Source organism: Balaenoptera ricei, chromosome 9 (genome assembly GCF_028023285.1).
Source record: "Balaenoptera ricei isolate mBalRic1 chromosome 9, mBalRic1.hap2, whole genome shotgun sequence".
NCBI lineage: Eukaryota > Metazoa > Chordata > Mammalia > Artiodactyla > Balaenopteridae > Balaenoptera > Balaenoptera ricei.
The window spans coordinates 97,953,696-97,975,817 of NC_082647.1; the positions used below are offsets into that span (position 1 = coordinate 97,953,696).

Consider the following 22,122-nt stretch of genomic DNA (forward strand, 5'->3'; position numbering starts at 1 on the left):
TTCATTCGACAAATATATTTAGCACAGAATATCTCCTAATATATTCATTTAAAAATTTTTAAATAATTTTGTACTTGGATTTCTGAGCATAAATATTTTAATCTCTAGCTTCATAATCTTAATAAAAATTAGACTATTTTTAGAAAAGTCTTCATGTTAAGAAAAACCCTTTGTGTTCTAAATATTTTTCATCTTCAAGTCTATAAACATGCCAAAGAACTCAGTTTAAAAACATTTTTCTAATAAATCTGCCTAAACTGCGTTCATGCCCTCTTGTTCTCTGTAATAAGAAAGCTAACAAAATAAAAAATAAATAGCAAATATTATAATGTTGCCCTCTAAGCTGTTACTACTTCTACACTTGACACTGGAACTATTAACAAGCATTTCTGTCCACCTGTAATGATCTTTCAGACATACAAAAGTACAACCACTGGTTTACAACAAAGAATATTCATATTTACCAGATAACCTCTAGTAGCTTTTCAGTGTTAAATAATATGTAAACCAAAATAACATTTATGTTAAAAGTTCAGCTTTTAAAAACAAGTCACAAATACGTTTGCAATTACTGATCTCAGCTTAAAGGAGAGAATGAGAAGCTTAGATAACTTTTTGTTTAAATGTTGTTCAATGAAAAGGTGAAATATTTTTATTTTTCTTATGATGGCCCTTAACACAATGTGTAAATGTTTTACTTTATTTCAAATAATTTTACCAAAAAAGCATTAATGCTAATTTTTCATGTTAGAATGAAATTTTTAAATGCAAAAGCAATAGAGGTAACAATACATTCAATATGGGATCTTCTTAAAATCATATTTTTCTATCCATAGGCCACAAATAATATCAATTTCTATATAGCTAACTGGGTTAGTTCTTGAAAACTACTGAAATAAGAACTATTCTTTTAAAAACTAACCAAAAATGAGCTCAACAAGATATGGAACTGTTGTTTTCTCTTTTGTTTCCTAATTTAAGGTCATTGTTATTCTACCAACTAGTACCCAACTGATGTTCAGACATATTAAAAAAGAATTATTTACACTGATGCTTTATTAAAAAATGCCATTCATAGCACTGAATAATTCTATACTTCTCCCCAATAATAAGTCAATTTTTAGGTATATGGTCTATTTTTAATCCAAATAAAATAATAGCAAAATCTCAGCTCTCTGGACATTAAAAAATCAAACTCCTCATTTCACTGAGATTAGACTTAAACGTAAAAACCTAAAAGTATAAGAAAGCAAGTGCTTATTCGTAGGGCTTTATTCAACATAGTAATTTCAAGACTACTTTCCAAAGTCAATAAAACTTTTGGTTTTATTATATTTTATGATTGTACATTTAAGTAAGCTTTGTAATTCAATTAACATTTGAATCCTTACAAGGTAGAAGGCACTGTGGCTGATACTTATACGGCAGAAACTCATATATTACCCTCAGAGCTTAAAATCTAGAATCGAGGTAGTAAAAAGTATGGTAATACCTATTAAAAAAGCAGAATGTGGCAAATGTAAATTAAAAAGAATAACGTTCTTAACAAACTTAATAAGAAAAGAATTATGTTGGATTTAAGAACAATATACACAAAAGCATTGTTGAGGAAAGCTACTAAAGCATATCCTGAAAACAGTAAATTGTTCTCTTTAGAAGAAAAATAATACAGTAGTGAGAAGTTGATATGGTAAGTTAAATTAGAACCAAAAGACAGAGGCCTTAAATGCCAGCAGAGAAATCTGAGCAGGGGAATAACGTGATAAGAAATGAGCTACAGAAAAAAAAAAACAACAAAAACAGCAATATGTAGAAAGAGTTGACTGAGTAAGACACAGAAATGGGAAGCTAAGAAAGCAAAGAAAACACACAGGATAGGAAGCTACTGCCATCACCTCGATAGGTAATGAAAGGCCTGGCAACAAGTGCTGGCAGTAGCTCTACAAAGGAGCATACAGATGTGACAGGCAACGTCAATGCAGAATCAATAGGGTATCCAACTGACTAGAAAGCCAACTGTTTTAAGAGAGTGAAGAATTAAAAATGATGGCCATAAAAAGACCACAAGAAATTAGATTTCCTCAATGATCTAAGAACTTTTTAAATTATGCTTTGAATAAAGTACATGGGTAACAAGGGCAAAAACAAAAAGAATTTCTGGCAAAGCAGAAAATTCAATTAAGTAAAATAAACATTATTCAAGAATGTTCTAGGGGCTTCCCTGGTGGCGCAGTGGTTAGGAATCCGCCTGCCAATGCAGGGGACACGGGTTCGTGCCCCGGTCCGGGAAGATCCCACATGCCGCGGAGCGGCTAGGCCTGTGAGCCACAACTACTGAGCCTGCGCGTCTGGAGCCTGTGCTCCGCAACAAGAGAGGCCGCGACAGTGAGAGGCCCGCGCACCACGATGAAGAGTGGCCCCCGCTTGCCACAACTAGAGAAAGCCCTCGCACAGAAACGAAGACCCAACACAGCCATAAATAAATTAATTAATTAATTTAAAAAAAAAAAGAATGTTCTAGTTATTACAAATATTCAAAATGAAAATTCCTATTTGATGTTTTAAATTATCTACTTTATATTTCACATAGTGGTTTATTCAGTTTTTCCATTAAACGCATTATTTTCTTCTTTGGAAATTTTTTCAATTATAAAAAACTATAAACAATGGCAAAATTCCAAGATACACAAAGCAAAAAATATAAATATGATCCTTTGCTTCTTTCCTAATAATTTATTATAAATATCCATCCAACTCATTATATACATATCACTTTCATTCTTTGTTAATGGCTGCATAAGAATAATTTTTAAAAATTAAAAAATCATATAGGGCTTCCCTGGTGGCGCAGTGGTTGAGAATCTGCCCGCTAATGCAGGGGACACGGGTTCGAGCCCTGGTCTGGGAAGATCCCACATGCCACGTAGCAACTGGGCCCGTGAGCCACAACTGCTGAGCCTGCGCGTCTGGAGCCTGTGCTCCGCAACAAGAGAGGCCGCCATAGTGAGAGGCCCGCGCACCACGATGAAGAGTGGCCCCCACTTGCCACAACTAGAGAAAGCCCTCGCACAGAAACGAAGGCACAACACAGCCAAAAATAAATACATAAATAAATAAATTAAAAAAAAAAAAACTTAAAAAAAAAAAAATCATATAAGCAAAGTTTCTAAATAATATTGATAAAATATCAAATACTTAAACCTTTTTCTATTGTAATTAAATAGCTTCAAGCTACATTTCAAAAAGGTAAGAAAGGTAAGTTAGCAAACTGTGAAGCAGGTTCTTTTTCTAAATGGAAGTTAAAAGCAAGGGAAAAACCATAAAATAATCTATTTCTTTTCTTCCTTTCCACTCAGTAAGAAATATAAAAACTAGAGAAAACTTTTGACACCTATTTTCTTTACATCTCAGAGATAGACACCTGTGTGAGACCCCTATGGGACTGGGGTGAAGTCAAAGAAAGCTAAACGTGAGATGACTAATAATAAATCTTAGGAAAGAGAGAAGCTCAGATCACAATATAAACAAGAAATATAAGGAGATAATTAAACCCATATAAGGCAGGAAAAAGATCTAAAATACTCAGAGACGCTCAACTCTTACAGAAATACAAAGAGAACATAGAACTGTGGGTTAGAGAGTTCACAAAAGAAAGCTAATTTGAAGACTTTTGCTAAGAAGCATTCCAAACAATGAAAGGATTAAAATAAAACCCAGACAACAGATAGACTGGACAGATTAGTAATATGATAACATATATTACATCATAAGAAGTAGAATGAAATAATACTATAACAATTCACAAACATCTGGAACAGAGTAGTACTGAGATGTAGAAACAAAAGGAAAATTGGGTTCATCGTTAATACGAAAGCTATCACCTTCCAAAGAATACTCATTTTTATGAGAGAAAAAGAGATGAGCAAATTTAACACAGTAATATTTCTCCCCGGCTCATGATAAAATTAGGTGTGAAAATAACCCTAAGTATCCCTACCCTTCTATTCACACTTTTTTTTTTTTTTTTTTTTACAGACCTCTATAAGCTGTATCCATGGTTTTCAAGCATGACAGCTTTGTACTACCACCAGCAAGTGGTAAAAAGCACTGTCATTCCTATCAGGGCCACCAATATCAACTCCATACCATTATCAAACTATGAAGCATCAAGTAAGATAAAAAAGGAGAGCTGAGTCTGTCTGGGATTGAGGTCATTTTCCTCACCCTGCTTCCATGAAAGCAATTATGTCATATTTCTGAGAGACATTAAGCAAGACAGACTACCAAAACACATCCATCAATTTTTCAGGGAGAAAAGAAAAAGGAGCAAGAGAAGATAATAACGTTATGAGGAATCACTTTCCACTCAGACAGTTTTGGACATATAATACTAATAAGGGATGCAAAATGAAATATTTTTAATTTAACGTAAAAAATTTTAATGTTAATGCTAACAATGAGAGTTCTGGCCATATGAGACACAGACTGTAGGAATGAGAAATATATATGGGACTGATATATATACACAGCAGCCTTTAATATTATACACAATCCCATATGTCATACGGTATGTGGAATACAGATTGGGTAGAGAAGAACCAAAGATATGTATTTCACTCTAATATTGTTAATGCCTCACTCAGAACAGTCTGAAATGTAAAAGATCAAACTACATAATCTACACTTAAACAATTTTCTTCCCAATTCTTAAAAAGCTGCAGTCTTTCTTTTGCTAATGAATTTTTTCCAAGTATCACTTCTTATAAGCAACAAAATGCTGGCAAACTGTAGCTACCTAAATTTATAAAACTGTCTTTAATCCACACAATAAAATAATGGTCTGTAATACTAATGTAACCTTTCATAATGCTTCCCCAAAAAAGTGATAAATACTAATGGATGAGTAAATATTTGTGAAATTTTGTGAAAGGAACAATTTTTAAACTTCTGATCCTACGGAACCTTGTTTAGGAGAGAGTTCCTCAAACTATAGCCCACCTGTATCAGAACCTCTATGGTGTCTGTTTGGAAACTGCAGTTTCTGGGCCCCACCTTTACGTAAAGAGTCAGAACCGCTATGGCTGCAGCCCTGAATAATAAGTTTTAATAAGTACCCTCAGGTGATTTGTGTGCTAAAGCTTAAGAACCATTACTTTATATACCAGAAGACAGACTGTGTATCAAAGTGACAGACATTCAAGTAACTAATAAATGAAAAGATACAGACGCAGCTCTGAACTCAATTCAGGCCACAGTGCCTTCTTAAGGAAAAAATTTTTAAGCTTACTTCATTTTAACTAATAAAATTTTAGTTGAACCATATATACTATAGTTCAGCAGGACATCTGTTTCCTTAAGAACTAAAATTCTATTTTCTAAAAAGAAGTTACCTAGGCAAAAGTTTCCTTTAAAAATCATACACTCAGAAGATAAAACAGTACTAAACATAAAGAAGATGACACTATAAAGTGTTACTTTCACTTCATTCAGCCAAAATATTCTGTTAATTATAAACTGCACAACTACTGTTTATCATAATGTTATCTTATTCTGACCAGAAGGTAAGCACTATACTTGCATATTTTTGCTCATTTCAATATAAAACTTATTACTTGTAAAATAAGTTCACAGGGAAAATACTAAAAAACTCTGTTTTGTGTATCTTTTGAACAGATGTCACTCAAGTTAGGTAGATGGTTTGAGTCAAACATTTTTCCCTTATTATTGTAATTTCTTTTGTTTGTGCCATCAACACAATTTAGGAAATATTCAGCTACTCTTTGGTAATTTATGACAACTTTAATTTCCTATTCTGTTTTATAACAGTTTAAGTAACACTGGTATTCAGTGTTACTTAAATACTTCAAATGGTATTACAGAAGCACTACTCTGGGAACATTTCTTATTAACCCTTTCACTAAGAATTCTTTCCAACAACACTGATATTATCTTCTGTTGTAATTCTTTTGCTTTTTAGCATTTTCACTGAATCATAGAACCAACAGAACTATAGAGTGAGCTAGTATTATTGAAAATGGGCTGCTAGTGAATACAATTTAAATACATAAAGAAAACAGTTTAGGTGATTGAATATAGCCACCTTACAGAAAAACATATGCCAAAAAATACATTTCAGATAAACAATGACTTTGGTGTAGGGTTTCCTGGAGTCTCATAAATCCCCTGAAATTGTGTGCAAAATTTAATGTGCATCTGTATGCGTGCTTTTTCTCTGGAGCAAACATCTACAAATTCAAAAAGATCCTCACAAGAGCATGTCGTCGAAAACTAAAACAAAAACTATTCTTTTTTTAATTATTATTATTTTTTTTAACCACGCCACATGGCATGCGGCATCTTAGTTCCCCAACCGGGGATCGAACCCGCGCCCCCTGCAGTGGAAGCGCGGAGTCTTAACCACTGGACTGCCAGGGAAGTCCCTAAAACAAAAATTATTCTTAGTGTTAGGAAGAAGGTAGGAAAGCAAAATTGGTAAATATTATTCATAATTTATTTATAGCCTGCCTTATTCTAAGGAAAATATAAGAACTTTTAAAAGCATCCAATTTTAGATACAATTAAATTAAATGAGAAAATAAATATAATAAAATCATAGCAAACAGAATGAAAAGAATGAGAAAAGTTAAATTAAAATTAATCCTGGTTTGAAATAAAAATGTAAAACATGTATCATTATCTTGCATTCTTACAAGAGGTGAGTCAAAAATTGTTCCCTGTGCTTTCCATTAGGTCAGATAAAGAGAGAAAAGAGCCTGATTACACAACTCAGCATTGCTAAAATAAAAATCCTCTAGCTGTTCAAAAGTACCAACTATTCTCAATACTGAGACCAGAAAGCAGTGCCTTTCATGGATCTTCTCAGAAGGTTTATAATGTGTAAATGTTTCTACAACAACTTTAAAGACAACCAAAGTCTCATATGGTTGTTTCTTAGGTCCTTCAAAATACAAAAATGGCTACAACAATCTTACAGAAAAAGCAACAAGAAGTTTCTTAAGGCTGATGGTTATAATTTTCCTCAATGTACTATAATGGCATCAAACTAAAAGAAAATTCAGTAAAACAAATTATATGGGAATGAATAATATAACATTGTCCAGGTATAAAACCCTCTGCAATTCTGGTTTAATCCTAGGACAGATTCTAGAATACTAAAGCAGTGGATCTCAACCATTTGGTACACATCTACAGGGCTGATCAGACTGGTTGGAAGAGAGAAATGGCACTTCCAGATGACAAGAAGACAGATGTTCTTAAAAACAAAACAAAAAGGCACCCAGGGGCTTCCCTGGTGGCGCAGTGGTTGAGAATCTGCCTGCCAATGCAGGGGACACGAGTTCGAGCCCTGGTCTGGGAAGATCCCACATGCCACGGAGCAACTGGGCCCGTGAGCCACAATTGCTGAGCCTGCGCGTCTGGAGCCTGTGCTCTGCAACAAGAGAGGCCACGATGGTGAGAGGCCCACGCACCGCGATGAAGAGTGGTCCCCACTTGCCGCAACTAGAGAAAGCCCTCGCACAGAAACGAAGACTCAACACAGTCATAAATAAATAAATAAAAAGAAAAAAAAAAAAAAAAGGCACCCAGGTAATTCTGATGTACTTATTCCTCTCATCCTCCTCACACCCCAACTTTCAGAGATTACTAATTAACAGAAATGGATAGAGTGATTAGCATTCAGAAAAATCTTCCATAAATATTCTTTCTCAATGAAATTCTAGAAAAACTCATTGGCAGAGAAATGGTTAATTGCAAAACCCTAAACCTGAAGAGCCACCTGAGCTGAGGCAAAGACTAACATCAGGAGAATTACACTCCACCCTTGACAGAGATCGCTGCTAGCAAATTCCAAAATGACAAGTTAAAGAACTGAATTTTCATCAACTAATTTTAAGATAAATCTACTTTGCCCTAAATTTCTAGTCCTCATTAAAACATCTTCTACCTATCAATGATTCAAAGACACAGTTTGAACAGATACAATGAGCTAAAAAAAAAACCAAAAAAACAACTGTGCTTTCAACTACATGATAAAAGACACCATATAAATATTTTATCACTGTTGTTAAATACAAGAAATACGATATCACTATCATTTATATTAACAAATACACTTACTGGTTCTACAACACAACTAACTTCTCAAAATACGTAAATGTTTCTAAAATCTTATCGAGTAATATATGTCACAGGATCTAGTAGGCAGATCACAAAATGCCCAGACAAAATTGGCAAGCAGCAATAACCATAAAATCCTAGTTACCAACATAAATAAGTCTGTTATCTTGTAAGCGTTTTTTTTTTAATCATAAAATCACTTTTATAAGGCTCATTATAATAGCACTTAGCCCTCACTTGCCCAAATCTGAACATTTCATAAAAGGTTTGGGTTGTAGGCACGTACAAAAGCGGCGGCGATAAGACAAATAATGTCAACATCAATATCACAGGGCAAAATATAACTACAACAAGAGTACAAATGAAGAGCAATGGAGCACATGTCCCTGGAAAAGCTGCTGAAAGGAAACGACACTTGAAATAAGCTCTGACTGAGGAATAAGACTGGCTGATGGCCAGTAACAGGTGTAACTACAAAACTGTAAAAATTATACTAAAAAAAAATCAAAGAATAAGATAAAATAAACTGGGAATTATACTTACAGTCTATAAAGCAGAGCAAATTTACCTCTATTGTGTAAAGAATACATACCTACCAACCAATACAGCAATAGGAAAATGTGCCAAGAACAAGTAACTCATCAATGAAAAACAAATGACACACACAGCAAAAACAAAATGCAAATTAGAGTAAGTTAAAAAACAAGTTAATATACTGTTTTTCACATATGTGACCTGGCAAATAATTTTTTAAATGCTAATATTTATTAATTATGACAAAGTTGTAGGTATACTCTCTCACATTAGTACTAGAAAGAAATTTCATTTTGAAATATTAAGCAAAACATTAAACATAACCTTTGACCAGGAAATTCAACTTCTTAAATTTATCCTAAGGAAACAATGGAATAATTGTACAAAAATGTATCTCCAAGCATGGTCATAAAAGGACAGTTATACTAGTAAATAATACTAAAATGACCAAAATAGTTAACAATAGTAGACTATTTACATAAATTACTGGAAAGTTTTCATCTGAATATTACCCAGCCATTACAATGATATAGATTTATGTTTATTAACATGGAAGGATGTCCATAATGTAATATTAAGTGCAAAAGAATATGTACAATAGATATAGTAATGTACAAGGAAACAGCTGAGAGACTTCCCAAAATAAATCCGTAGGTGATACCTACCTACATGTTCTAGTTTTCAGCAATTAATACATACCTGAATTTTCTAGTTTGCACAATTAACATATATTATAATTTTACAAATTAAAAAATTATCCTATTAAACCACTGATAGTAGTATGACAGTAGTACTTAATTTTTTAAATAACACTAGAATTGAGCTGATTATTCTGAAAAAATAAAAATATATAGCATATGGCAGGCCTTATGAAAATTCCTCCCTCAGCTACATTTAGGAACTTAATAGTCACCAAATATAAGTATAAAATTATATTATTAAATGAACTTATACAAGTAAAACTGAGCCTTTGAAAGTCGAATTAATTGGTCACTAGGACGTATTTAAAATAGACATTTTCTTCACAAAAGTACTGTCCAGATTGAGACTGCTTTGTCAATATTCATGTCTTGTTCAGTTTTATGTGACCTTTCATTTATGAGCATACTTTATAAAATACTCATTTCTCTGCCATATTTTGTAGAAATTTAAAAAGATGAAAACATATCATAGTTATTTAATTTTCTTGGTTTATTTTAAACCAAAGTAGTAGTAGATAGCATTTTTCTACTTTCTTCCTCTTACATTCAAAACTATATATATTTTCCCAAAGTTAAAATATTAAATACATGAAACATAACATTTTTCATTTTAAAAACCCTGGGCAACGCCATAAACACAGCATATTAATTATGATTTCTCCACCCCTTGGTATGTTCCTTTTATAAGTTTTCTGATATTATCTTGTACTTTTAGTTAGGCCAGGTTATCAAATCTAAAAAAAATTCATTAAGCTGTATACTTGAGTTTGTGCACCTTCTTTATACTTCAATAAAATGTTAAAAATAAAACTGACATCTATTTAAATGATGCCTGTTTAATGCTCTTAAATGTTCTCTAGAATGCATTTAAATAATCAAAAGCAAAATACAAACCCTAGACTAAGATTTTTTTTATTTTCTTAGAATGCTCAAAATGAACACGTTTAAATCCCAAACCAATCTCATATCTCAAAAGAAAAAACTGCAGGCAGCATCAATGGAGAAGAGGAACCATTACATCAAAATTTTTTTCTCTTCTCTCCCAAGCACTTATTTTTCCTTTTTTTTTTTTTTTAAGTGTTAAATGTGATTTTAATAAGTAGAGGAGGTGAGCAGAAAGAAGATATACATCCAGGCGGGAATCACATAGCGTAAACCAGATGAAAAATCAGAAATGGAAGATGTGCAGTTTTTCCCAAGGTCAGTTCACTCGAAAATGAACACAACCGAGGTACTTTCAGGATAGGTTAAATGAAGTCTTAAGAAGTTCATACTGTGAGCCGATGCAGCACTGACTTCCTCCTAGAGGTCCAGGTACAAACATGCCTTGGACATGTATTATAGAGTAAGCTACCACATCTGTTCCTTATTTGGCTTCCTTTAAGAGGCAAGGGTGCTATGTGCCATATAATGACCTCACAAAACTTCAGTAGGCATCTGTCCTTACAGATGAAACAGCGGGTGGGATCAACTCTTGTTCCAAGTACGAGCTGGGCTGGAATTCTGGGACCTCGAGTTTTTTCCTTCTCCAAAGACTGGGGTCCCTAGGGATTAGGGCAACTCACCCCAGTGCAGACAGCCTCAAAATCTTTCCCAAAGTGCTTCCCGGCCCATTCCGGTCGGGGATGGGGTGTGGCGGCCTGGGCCCCCTGCTAGTTGAGGCAGGGGCAGCAGAAGCAGCAGACGGTCCGGCAGGGGTTCTTCTTCTTGTACTGCATGGCATTGCGCACCTGCACCTTGGCCTGGCCGGTGTAGTCGAGGGTCTTCTGCACGTTGAACTCGATGACATCCAGGGTGTCCGCCTGCTGCTCCACCAGCATGGCCATCTGCAGGAAAAGGTCGTGCAGGTCGCGGATGCGGCTCTCCAGCCGCAGCATCTCGCGGTGGCGGCTCTCGATCTCGTTGAGGGCCGCCCGCGCGCCCTTCACGTCAGCCAGCAGGTTCTCTGAGAACACGTCTCACTTGCCTTGTTCGAACATGTCCTCGCTCTGGTCGCCCGACACGTCCTTGCCCATGATCTCCAGCTGGCGCTGGATGCGGATCTTGCAGTTTTCGCGCTGCTTCATCTCGGCCTGGTTGTACTCGTGCATGGCGGCCTGGAAGGGGCGGGTGAGAGCGCTGTACCGTGCGTGCGCGATGCGCGCCACGGCCGAGTGCACGCCGTGCTGCAACTCGGCGTCCTCGCTCAGCGCCTTCATGGCGCTCAGCCTGCAGTGGATGCGTTCGCCCTGCGCCTTGATGTCCTTGGCAACAGAGTTGATGGGGTGCTTGACGCTGCTGAGGCGCCGCCCGGACATGAGGAAGCGGGTGTTCTGCTTTCCCAGCCGCTTCACGTCGGCAGTCAGCTGCTGGTTTTCATCCTGAAGGTCCTGGATGTCTCGGTACAAGGATTCCAGGATGTGGTGCATCTTGAACATGATACCCTCAGGGGGCGAGTCAAATTCATCGTCCTTGTCTGGGAACTGCTGTTCATACCGCTTGGTTACTCCACAAGTTCTACTAGCCGGTCCTTCATTATGCTTTGGGGTTGAGATGTGGTTTTCTTCTCTTTTTCCTCTTCATCCATTTTGTCCCCTTGCTGTAGCTCCATGTCTTTATTTGTCTTATTTTTCCCTTTAACACACTCTTCAGATGGACTGATTCCTTCCTCAAAGATGGTTTATAATTTCTGTGAGCTCACGGACCACAACCAGCATTCTTTCCTGACCAGATTCAATGGACAGTTTTTCCTTGAGGATACCTGCTTTTCGGATGATGATCTTGTTGAGAAGACTTTGGAGAAGCTGACAGATGTTCCTCTTAGGTCCACAGCTCCTTACCTTACGTATACCAGTGTGAGCAGGAATCCTTGGTAGGAGCTGACATGGCCTTGCGTCACTAGCTCTGGGTGTTGAAAGCAGGCCGCTCCATCTGATTTCTTGAAACCCTATTTTCTTTTTTTTTTTTAATTTTATTGCATTTATTTTTTATACAGCAGGTTCTTATTAGTTATCTGTTTTATACATATTAGTGTATATATCTCAATCCCAATCTCCCAATTCATCCCACCACCACCACCACCACCCCCCACCACTTTAACCATTACATTAAAATTTTTTTAATTGCTTTTAAGCTGTACAAGTCCTTCAACTTCCACTAACAAATAATATTGTTACAGCCTCTACCCAAAATTTACAAAAGTCCCAACTTCACACAATTCTTTTGTCTTTATAGCACTTTGGTTCTCATTAGCACCTCCACCAGAGTACAAGTGGAAAAAATAAATAATAAGTGCAAGTAGAAGTCCTCTTCTTACTAGCTGTGTGATCCTAGGAATGTTAGTTGTCTCATCCAGACTCTGTTTCCCCAACTGCAAAATGATAACATCTACCTCAGAGGCTGTTGTGAAACCTCAATGAGATAAAATATATACAATGTTTAGCACAGTACTTGCCACAAAGCAAACAATGACAGCTTTTATCATTTTTCTGAAATTTTATGTTTTTTTAATGTATTTTCAATTCAATTATGTCATGTAGTTCCAAAAAAATCACTATGTATTGATTACTGTAGTTCCTCAAAAAAGTACTTTTTCTCGTCTCAGTATTTGAGACCTGATTTTCACTTAAATGTGTTTATTCTACGTCAGTGCCCAACTTTAACTTGAAAATCTTCATAGTAATACTTCAGTATTTTGTTACCAGAAAAAATACACAAGAAATGTATATTATGTGATTTTTTAAGAAAAAACAAAAAAAGATGTCATTTTTGTACACATAAGAGTAGAACACACGACCACAGATGATGATGTATAACCAATGTCACCTTCAAAATATATAAATTCATCCTTTAGTTCTATTTCTAAAGAAAGAAGGATAAGAGGAGAGCAATATTGGAGGGACCTACTATATGCTAGGCAAGGTTGAAAACAATCTATAAATTTGTCTCATTAAATCTACCCAACAGTCCTTTGAAATCTGAGAATTTACCTTGTCGATATTCACACAGTTAGCAGGAGCAATGCAAATGGGATTTAAAGCAAGCTCTAGATGGCTTCAAGACCTATGTTCTCCTGTCTCTTAATCACAAACTACATAGCAGGAACAATTACATTATTTTATGGTATAATTTTATGACATTTTGAAGTCTCTAAAATGTTAATAAAGTATTACTTTGATGAAAGAAAAGTTTGTGAATACTGTGCTGTTCTAGTTATTACATTAAAATAACTAGCCTGCAAATGCACATTCAACAAAAATGTTCATAAATCATAAATCATTTATAAATCATTTATCTCAGTAGAAGTCTTCCCAGCTACTCCTTTTCAGTTTTTATTTTCACTGCTACATTTTAACCCACTCTAGAATATCAATTTCATTACTTCCTTTTAGGTAGAAAGTCTCCACATCAATTAGATGGCTGTTCTTAAGTATCCCCAAACCTTATTTAAAAAAAAATACAATACCTTCTCTCTCTCCTCCACCCTCTGTCCAGCAATTACCACTGTTCAGTATTTATGGAGAAGACCAAGCCGAATTTCTCAGAACACAGTTTAAAAACAAACAAGATTTTGAACTACTAACCTTACTAGGAAATTCTATGAAAAATGTCCTGTTCACATTTTTCTTCCTGTATTGAGATCCTGACTAAATATTATTCTTATTTCTGTTAGAAGTTAAGTAACTATGGCTCATAACCAGGCTCCATCACATGCCTATAACCAGATCTGGAATAACATCCTACAAGTATCCGGAAGACCAAGAATGAACTTTATTAATCAGCATAACTCTAAAACAGAAACAGTCTTAGAGACAAGCACACAGTAGCGTTTTAAAACAGGTATCAGCAGAGAATTGAATATGTAAACCTGATTAGAATAAAAAGTAGTTTTCTTTTACTCCCAAATTATTTACCTGTAAAACCTTAAATTGGCCTGAGGCCATTATTTGTTTCTTAAGAGCAACAGGAGAAAAAATGTATAATTAGCCATGATATCAGAAGAGTATGCAGGATATTTTATAAGCCCTATCCCATTACAGCTGTTTACTTTAAAAACATCAGTTAACATTTCATATCTGTGTATAAAAAAGGTATGTTTCCTGCCAATAAAAAGACATATAACTCTGGCACTTTCTTCTTGAGGAGAAGCAGGACACATTAAAACACTGTGTGTGTATTTTATTTTGTTTTGACTCTAATGTCTTTCTAGGGCAGAACTTTACAGATCAGCCATTCTCTTTCCTCCAAAACACAAAGAATCCTCCTTCCATGTAGCTGATATGGTACAAATGCATTTGTTTCTTATTTGCTGCCAGAACAAATTACCACAGACTTAGAGGCCTGAAAGCTACAAATTTATTATCTTCCAGTTTTGGAGGTTAGTAGTCCAAAATGAGTCACAGTGGGCTAAAATCAAGGTGTTGGCATAGCTGCATTCCTTTCTGGAAGTTCTAAGGGAGATACCATCTCCTTGCTCATTCAATTTGTTAGCAGAATTTAATTCCTTCAGGTTGTAGCACTGAGGTCCCCATTTCCTTGCTGCCTGTGAGCTGGGGACAGTTCCCAGCTACTAAAGGACATCTGCATGTCCATGAGTCCCTTCCTTTATCTTCACAGCCATCAATGGCAGGTTAAGTACTTTCACGCTTCAAATCTCTCCTGCCTCTTCTTCTACCATTGCAGCTCTCTGGCTCACTCTTCTGCCTTCCTCTTTCACTTTTAAAAACTCAAGTATTTAGAATGGTCCCATCTGGATAACCCATCTCAAGGTCCATAACCTTAATCACATTTGTGAAGTCCCTTCTGCCCCATAAGGTAATATATTCAAAGGTTCCAGTGACTAAGATGAGAATATCCTTGAGGGGGCACATTATTGTGCTTACCATACAACACCACATGCTGAGCTGCACTGACTTGAAGCGAAGAACAAAAGAGCATGTCACCACCTTTTGGCTAAAGAAGAAAAGTTCTTAGGATAAAACAGAGTTCAAAATGCTAAGCAATCTTCATCAAATACTACCATTATCAGAGAATCTATCAATTTAAGTAGACATTATCATTAAATCCTTACTTCTTTTTAAATGGAAAAACACCTAAATATATTAACAACTTACTCAAAGCTAACTATATTTCTCACTGTAAAATAGCACTAGTTTCTACCATTAGGCTCTCTCTCTGTTCACTTTCTTTATGTGCCACAAATCTTTATCTGGAAGAAAGCTTCTCACAAAGCTAAAGAAACACTGGAAGACACACAGGCTTAGATGAGGTCTTCTGAAAACCATGACACTTTTTATATCACAGAAACAAAAATGAATTTGTTAAAATGGTAATAAGACCCATGAGTGCAAGACAACAAGCCAGAATCTTAGAATTCCCATATTAAATATATCTGAAGACTAAAGAAAGGGTGTTGCTGCTTTAAACTAGTTTTGGCAAAGAGAAAGAATAACTTCTATGGGTATAATTTTTCTGTTGCTCTTCTAAGTAAACGAAAGACTTGCCTTAGAGAACAGATGAACAGAGAGAAAAAAGATCCCATAAAACTGATTTTAGTCTTTAAGTAAAAATTTCCACAAAATGTCATTCTTCCAAAACAAAGTAATAACTTTTAATACTAGTAGACTCCAAAAGGCAAAGTAATTAAAGTGCCTTGGCAAATTTATTGTTCTAAGTCTGTAAGGTTACTTCGACTCTATGAAACATTCTTGTATCCATTCGTTCTTAGGGAATACAGAGATTTTATATACATAAAATTCAAGTCTGCACTGAACATTACCTCTAATCATATTTTAAAACTAAAATTAGTTTGGAATCTCAACCTACAGAAATTTTTATCAAGGCGATTCAAATTTACAATGCTCATTTGATTTTATGGACTTTGAGTGCATATGCGCAAAAGGCAAATACAAATTATTTTAGTCTAGTTTCCACTAATGGCAGAGTAAATTGGTCAAGCATAGTTTCCTGCAGATAATTTCTAAACCTAGATAAGCCATTTTTAAAAACACGCTTATTTGAAGACCCTGGAAAGTGATCAAAGGCAGGAACGTACGGAAGGAAGGGTTACATTTGAAATACATAAATTGCAATGGGTAAGGATTCCAAGTTTGGGTTTTTTTGCCTAAGGGCACTGACCACCATTACTGCCATCAACTCCCATTCCAATGCCCACAGTACTTGCAGCAGAAAAATACAGACTTACAGTCCAGAGATGGTAGAGAACATGAATTAAGGCAGAGTAACTATAAATTTAGAAAGAAAAATCCTAAAAAGAATAGAGCCACAGCAGGAGCAAGACCCAAATCCCTGGCTTACCATTAAAATACACACATGGGAGAGAAGGGAGGACCCAGGAGGAGGGGGAGATGGGAGGATCCAGGAGGATGGGGAAAAGCAAGCAAAAGTCAGAGGGGTGTCTACCCTTAAAAGACTGGCAAGCCATGTGAGTTTACTGCTTTTTTTAGACTGATGGTTTTCCCCAAACAGTACACAGCTCAAGCAGCAGAAAGCTGGGGCCTTACTATAACTTGAGGTGTCACAGGACAGAGTTCAGAGCTGAAAGAGCAGCTGGAAATTTAGGAAGGAAACTCTAAAGGAAAAAAAGATACACAAAACCTGAGGCCCATGATCTTAGTATCAACTCTGCCAAAATTCTTGGTGTCATCTAAACTACAGAGGTACAGGGCTGGTCTATCAGGTACCAGGTTCTTAAAGCAATAGCTATAAGCCAGAAGAACTGAGCAGAGATGAAGACCACACAGTACAGGGGAAAGAATGTGTAGCTTGAGATCAGACAAGTTAACTGCCAGCTGGAACAATAACAACAAAAAATAATCCTCAGAGAACACAGTTGAATCTCAAATGACAAATATATTATCCACAATGTCCAGTTTTCAACCAAAAATTACTCCATATGTTGGATCAACAGTACAGAACAGAGAGCCCAGAAATAAACCCATACACCTACCTTCGACAAAGGCGGCAAGAATACAATGGAAAAAAGACAGTCTCTTCAGCAAGTGGCTGGGAAAAGCTGGACAGCCACATGTAAATCAATGAAGTTAGAACACACCCTTATACCATATACAGAAATGAGTCCAAAATGGCTTAAAGACTTAAATATAAGACACTACACCATAAAACTCCTAGAAGAGAACACAGGCAAAACATTCTCTAACATAATTCGTATCAATGTTTTCTTAGGTCAGTCTCCCAACGCAATAGAAATAAAAGCAAAAATAAACAAGTGGATATAATCAAACTTATAAGCTTCTGCATAGCAAAGGAAACCATAAACAAAACAAAAAGACAACCTATGGATTGGGAGAAAATATTTGCAAACAATGTGATCGACAAGGGCTTAATTTCCAAAATATACAAACAGCTCATACAACTCAAAAACAAAAAAACTAACAACCCAATCAAACAATGGGCAGAAGACCTAAATAGACAACTTTCCAAAGAAGACATACAGATGGCCAACAGGCACATGAAAAGATGCTCAACATTGCTAATTATTAGAGAAATGCAAATCAAAACTACAATGAGGTATCACCTCACACCGGTCAGAATGGCCATCATTAAAAAGTCTACAAATAACAAATGCGGGAGAGGGTGTGGAGAAAAGGGAACCCTCCTACACTGCTGGTGGGAATGTTAAGTTGGTAACAGCCACTATGGAGAACAGTATGGAGGTTTCTTAAAAAACTATAATAGAGTTGCCATAGGATCCAGCAATCCCATTCCTGGGTATATATCCAGAGAAAACCATAATTCAAAAAGATACATGCACCCCTATGTTCACAGCAGCACTATTTACAATAGCCGACACATGGAAGCAACCTAAATGTCCATGGACAGATGAATGGATAAAGAAGATGTGGTATATAGACACTATGGAATACTACTTGGTAAAAAAGAATGAAATAACGCCATTTGCAGCAACATGGATGGACCTAAAGAATATCATACTAAGTGAAGCAAATCAGAAAGAGAAAGACAAATGCCATATGATACTTATATGCAGAATCTAAAATATGACACAAATGAACTTATTTATGAAACAGAAACAAAGTCACAGACAGAAAACAAACTTATGGTGACTGAAGAGGAAAGGAAGTGGGGGAGGGATAAATTAGGAGTTTGGGATTAGCAGATACAAACTACGTACTATATATAAAATAAATAAACAACAAGGTCCTACTATATAGCACAGGGAACCATAGTCAGAATCCTGTAATAAACCATAACAGAAAAGAATATTAAAAAGAACGTATATATATATATGTATAACTGAATCATTTCTCTGCACACCAGAAACTAACACAATATTGTAAATCAACTATACTTCAATAAAAAATTACTCCACATGCAAAGAAATAGATGTACATAACCCATACTCATGAAAAAAAAATTTAAAAGGCAGATCAAAGAAATTGACTCTGCAAGTGGACTCATACAAGGGACTTAATAGACAATGACTTCAAAACAGCTAATATTTCACCTGAAGTAATTCAACATAAGCACTTAAGTAGATTGTGCTAAATTAAAGATGCATGTTGTAATCCCTAGGAATTCCTACAAAAGTAATACAAACTTATAGCTAAAAAGTTCATAGACAAAATAAAATGGCATACACAGAACTATCTGATTAACACAAAAGAAAACAAGAAATTCCAACAAAGAAAAGCCTAGGACCAGATGGCTTCACTGGTGAATTCTACCAGACATCTAAAGAAGAATAAATACCAAAAACTTCTCAAACTGTTCCAAAAATTGAAGAGAAGGGAACACTTCCTAACTCATTCTATTAGCTCAGCATTACCCTAATATCAAAACCAGACAGAGACACTACAAGAAAAGAAAACTGCAAGCCAATATCTCTTGTAAATATAGATGCGGGAATTCCCTGACAGTCCAGTGATTAGGATTCCATGCTTTTACTGCCAAGGGCGCAGGTTTGATCCCTAGTCAGGGAACTAAGATCCTGCAAGCCATGCAGCAGAGCCAAAAAAAACCCATATATATGTATGCAAAAATCCTCAACAACATACTAACAAACTGAATTCAACAGCATATTAAAAGGATTATAGACTGTGACCAAGTGGGATTTATCCCTGGAATACAAGCATAGGTCAACATACAAAAATCAAAGCAAGAGACCACATTAATAGAATGAACAGGGAAAAAAAACCACATGGTCATCCTGATGCAGAAAAAGCATTTGACAAAATTCAACACCCTTTTGCAATAAAAACACTAAGTAAACTAGAAATACAAGAGAATTTCCTCAGCATAATAACAGTCATACATGAAAAACACACAGCTAACATCATACTCAATGATTAAAGACTGAATGCTTTTCCCTAAGATCAGAAACAAGGTAAGGATGTCCGCTTTCACCACTTCTATTCAACAAAGTACTGAAAGTTCTAGCCTGCACAAACAGGCAAGAAAAATAAATCAAAGGCATTCAAACTGGAAAGGAAGAAGTAAAATTATCTCTGTTCACAGATGACAAGATCTTATATGTAGAAATCCCTAAAGACCACACACACACACACACACACACACACACAGAGCTAAAAAATGAATTCAGCCAAGTTGCAGGACACAAAATCAACAACACACAAAAATCAGTTGTATTTCTATATACTAGCAATGAACAATTCAAAAATAAAGAAAACAATTCCATTTACAAAAGTATCATAAAGAATAAAATACTTAGGAATAAATTTAATTAAGGAGGCTGAAAGCCTTGTGCACTGAAAACTATAAAAGACTGCCAAAAGAAATTAAAGATCTAAATAAATGGAAAGACATCTGTGTTCATGAACTAAAAGTCTTAATACTTTAAGGTGACAATACCACCCAAAATGATCTACAGACATAATACAAGCCCTCTAAAAATCCCAAAGGCATTTTTTTACAGAAATAGAAAAACTCATCCTAAAATTCATATGGAATTTCGAGGGATATTGAATAGTCAAAATACTTTTGAAAAAGAAGAACAAAGTTGGAAGACTTGATCTTCTGAATTTTGAAACTTACAACAAAGCTTTAGTAATCAAAACAGTATGGTACCAGCATAATGATACATATTCCGTACACCAATGGAATAGAAGACAAAGTCCAGAAATAAAGAGTTACATAAATGGTCAATTAAATTTTGACAAGGGTGCCAAGTCCATTCAGTGGAGAAAGGATAATGTTTTGAACAAACAGTGTGAGGAAAACTGGATATCCACATGCAAAAGCATGAAGCTAGATCCCACCTTACACCACATATAAAAATTAACTCAAAATGGATCAAAGATCTAAATTGAAGAGCCAAAACTACAAAACTCTTAGAAGAAAACAAGGGGGAAATCTTCACTGAGCTAGATTTGGCAACCGTTTCTTAAGTATTACACCAAAAGCACAGAGAACAAAAGAAAAATTGGATAAACTGGACTTCATCAAAATAAAAAATTCTCCATCAAAGGATACTATCAAGAGAGTGGGAAGACAACTCACAGAATGGGAGAAAATATTTGTGGGAAAAAATATTTTAGCTGACAAGGACTAGTATCCAGAATACATTTAGAACTCAACAACAACAAACAAATGACTCAGTTTTTAAAATGGATAAAAGACTTAAAAAACATTTCACCAAATAAGATATAAAATGGTCAATAAGTACATGAAAACATGTTCAACATCACCTGTCTTTAGGAAAATGCAAATCGAAACTGTAAGATATTACCTTCACACTTATAAGGGTGACAATTATTTAAAAAAACAAAAAGGAAAATAACAGGGGTTGATGAAGATGTGGAGAAATTCAAATTCTAGTGCACTGTTGGTGGGAATGTTAAAAGGGCAGCTACGGTGGAATACTGTTTGGCAGATCCTCAAACTGTTAAACACAGAATTACCATATGACCCAGAAATCCCACACCTAGATATATACCCAAAAGAACTGTAAACAAGGACTCAAACAGATACTCTAACACCAATGTTCATAGCAGCATTATTTATAACAGCCTTTTCAAAACGTGGAAACTAGCCAAGTGTCTATCAAGAGATGAATAAACAAAAAGTGATATACAATGCAATATTATTCAGCCATAAAAAATGGAATGAAGTTCTGATACACGCTACAACATAGATGAACCTTGAAAACATTATGCTAAGTGAAATAAGCCAGACACAAAAGGACAAATACTGTATTATTCCACTTACATGAAGTACCTAAAATAGGCAAATTCATAGAGACAAAAAGTAGAACAGAGGTTACCAAGGATTGGGGAAACAGGAAAATGGGGAGTTACTACTTGATGAACACAGCATTTCTCTTTGGGATATGATGAAAAGGTTCTGGAAATAGTGTTGAAGGTGACACAACACTGTGAATGTACTTAATAACACTGAATTTTACACTTAAAAATGGTTTATGAAAAAAGGACAAAAAGAAAAAAAGCAGGAAAGAAAGACAGGAACAAAAGAAAAAAGATCATAAAAATAGAATATAGCAAAATGGTAAACTCAATCCAACCATATCAATAACTAGTAAAAATATATATGAACACTCCAAACAAAAGGAAACTGAAATTATAAGAACAGATAATAAAGCAAGACTCAAGAACACTCTATCTACAAAGAAATAGACTTTAAATGCAAATTCAAGATAGCTACAGTAATCAAAATATAAAGATATGTGAAATAAGGACAGACACATAGATAAATGGAACAGAATAGAGTTCAAAAATACACCTACAGATATAGA

At 35.3% G+C, this 22,122-nt stretch overlaps 1 protein-coding gene and 1 pseudogene across 1 annotated transcript in view; both read right to left on the reverse strand.

Annotated features, from left to right (window-relative positions):
• COG5 (component of oligomeric golgi complex 5) overlaps window positions 1-22,122 on the reverse strand; it is a 286,429-nt gene that overhangs the window by 210,016 nt on the left and 54,291 nt on the right. The window lies entirely within an intron of this gene.
• LOC132371595 (syntaxin-11-like) lies at window positions 11,027-11,889 on the reverse strand (annotated as a pseudogene).